Source organism: Saccostrea cucullata, unplaced genomic scaffold (genome assembly GCF_032062105.1).
Source record: "Saccostrea cucullata isolate Sc308-1 unplaced genomic scaffold, CSIRO_AGI_Scuc_v1 ctg12396, whole genome shotgun sequence".
In the NCBI taxonomy this organism is placed as follows: Eukaryota; Metazoa; Mollusca; class Bivalvia; order Ostreida; family Ostreidae; genus Saccostrea; species Saccostrea cuccullata.
This window is the reverse complement of record NW_026922149.1, coordinates 1-2,877: the sequence shown is the minus strand read 5'-3', so window position 1 is coordinate 2,877 and position 2,877 is coordinate 1. Positions and strand designations below refer to the sequence as shown.

Sequence of the window (2,877 nt, the reverse complement as noted above, 5' to 3'; positions counted from 1 at the left end):
TGAGGTATTATAACAACAGATTTGCTAAATGCTAAATATTTCTATGATATTTGTGCAAGAGATCCATGAAATATATAATGTAACTAAATAAATTCCTCCTTTGACAGTTTATAATTTACATTTATATTTCAGAGAGAGATATTGAGAGAGAGAGAGAGAGAGAGAGAGAGAGAGAGAGAGAGAGAGAGAGAGAGAGAGAGCGAATTATTATTCAGTAAGATTTAAAGTCCTCAGCGTTCTGTGAAATTTGTTCTGTTAAAGTCAAATTTAAAAATAAAATAAAGTACATGTACTTGGTTGAGTGCGTGACAATGTGGTTTTTACACTGTGGGACTTTTAAATTTTGGTTATCTGTTATCATATTCTTCTAAACCTAATTTATTTTAAAAAGCCACATGTCGGCCATGATGGGAAAATATTTATTCTTCCTTGTTTAAAATTCATTTTGTGATATAAGGGACAGAAAGAGTCAACAATTCTAATGTTTTTTATCTGTAAGTTATTTAATATTTTTTCATCTCTGATCTAAGACCTACTACATATATATTTACTTTTTCTTTATTGTTTTCTGAAATGGCACTCAATGGAGCTATCATATGTACTTTGGGAAATTTGTATCATATAAAGGTGTGCATATTGAATTTATGCAGTTATTTTGCTGCATAAAATCCTAGCAATAGTTCTCTGATGGAAAATATAAAAGACTGAATAATGTATAAACTTACTTTGGAAAAGTAAATGCAGTCATTGTATTGACATTTAATAAAGACCATCAGAAGTACTGTTGTCTGAATCTTCCAAGAGGGCAGGGTTTTGTTCTTTAGACTAAATGAAGCTCTACATTGGTATATGTTGACACTTTTATACGAATTGAAAAATTCTCAAAAGAATACGTTAAACCACACTAAATCGATTCGAGTTATCTCTCTTTAATCCAGAAGATTCACCAACAATCCTAGTTTTCATATTTTCATTGATTTTGATTCTGGTAAGCATATCGAACTATCGAAAAACTGATGTCACAAAAAGAAAAATTCTTTAAGCACTACAACAAAACGAAAGACATTCCTTGTGGATTAAATATTGTTTATTTCTTAGCTAACGAATTTCAAGAAAAATTAAACCCTAAATGAAATTTTAAAAAAGTAAAATTGAATATCCACGAACACTTTTTTTAGGTAAAAAGCTAAAGAGTTTCATTTCAAAGAAAATTAATGCTTCTATTGTATAGTTTTATCCAGATTTTAATAAAGTGTAAGAAGCATGGCTGAACGTACCTTCCTTTTTATTTGTGGAATGATTCTGACAGGTAATTAAGTTCAAAGTTTTCAGATTTTGTTTTGAAGTATTAAAAATTTCAACTGAAAAAGTGTCATCAGTATTAAACTCTGTAATCACTGAATGAAATATATGGAGAACAGTATCAAAAATTTAAAGTCCATAAAACAATACAAAAAAGGAACAGAGAAAACACGGGTCTCCAAAACATCAGAGGTGGGATCAGGTGCCATGGAGGACTGAGCATCCCCTGTCAACTGGACACACCCGCCGTGTGCTCGTCATGATCAGGAAATAACGAAAAAATCCGTCGTCAATTCAAGATGTATAGATAATGGACTAACAATTAGTATGAAAAAATCAGTCAGATTTGACTCAATGATAAATTGTATTTGCTGACAAGTTCATTGTATCAATTGTAGAACTTTCGAAATAATGACTTAAAACGAGACAGCTGAAATTCTTTGTTCATCAACTTGTTTGTAATAAAATTTTATGATACTTTTACATATACGTATATGAAATACATGGTGTCAATGTTCATATTTTCCATTCTGATTTAATTATAGAGATCAATTGCAATACATAATATTTTTGTTCTGAACCACACTTTCTTTTGATGAAGCTATAAATTTAAGGCAAAAGGAGATAATCCTAATGATGAATGTGGCCATAATCGTAAGAGGAAAATACGCTATCGCCTCTTGTTTCAGTTGCTCAAGTCGTCCTTCTTTGATAGTTTATCCTACCGATTGTTTTACACAATATATATATATGAACCTATCATATAAATGGACTAACTAATAATATCTAATATAAATTCAAACAACTAAAAACACATGCATTACATTTGATTTTGTCTGGACCTGTCATCGGGCATTTAATAACAAGGGGTATATGCTCAAGCAGTCCTGTATTTTAATGCGGGTTTAACGTAATCAATTCTCAATAAATACCTTAAAATATAAAGAAAATACCGGGTATAAATACAAAAAGAATAAGAGAAAATTTGCAGCAATTCTGACAAATGAAATTTGTGCATTGTTTCACATTAATATAAAAAAAAGTTTTAGTTAAAGGCTATTAGATATTCCTAATGTTTTTATTTATTTGTAGTCAGTTGCAAAACCTTTACGAAGTGCGGACTAGCAAAAGAATTAGCTAGACTTGGAACATTAGAGAGTGATATTGATGATTGTAAGTGAATCTAATTCACGGCTTAAAAATTTAAGACGAAGACACCATTTTTTTCTTGGTGGTGAATATTATCAAACAAAATATATATATTTTTCGTTAAACCATACAACAATGCCAGTTCTCCATGTCATTAAACACAGTTAAAGACATAGGATAATTTTCCCACATTTCTCCAACTGTCTTTAACGACCTTACTAACAACAAACCAGACATTAATTCCGTTATATGTTTTTTCCTTTTCTTAGTTTTACAGAATCGGTAGCAGTTATTACGTTGTCAATAAATAAAAGCAAATATAAATAAAAGTTACTTATTTTCATGAAAGTTCGTTGCTTAAACCAATGAAGGATAAATTCCTTTTCATTCGACTTTGAAAATTATTTAAAGAAAAATAAAAATAAT

The 2,877-nt window shown here is 29.8% G+C and overlaps 1 long non-coding RNA gene across 1 annotated transcript; it reads left to right on the top strand.

Moving 5' to 3' along the window:
* Positions 1 to 407: 407 nt before the first annotated feature.
* On the top strand, positions 408 to 2,479 carry LOC134261270 (uncharacterized). Its single transcript, XR_009990784.1, has 3 exons — positions 408 to 494; positions 1,232 to 1,309; positions 2,395 to 2,479. It is a non-coding gene; the product is annotated as an uncharacterized LOC134261270 (long non-coding RNA).
* Positions 2,480 to 2,877: the final 398 nt, after the last annotated feature.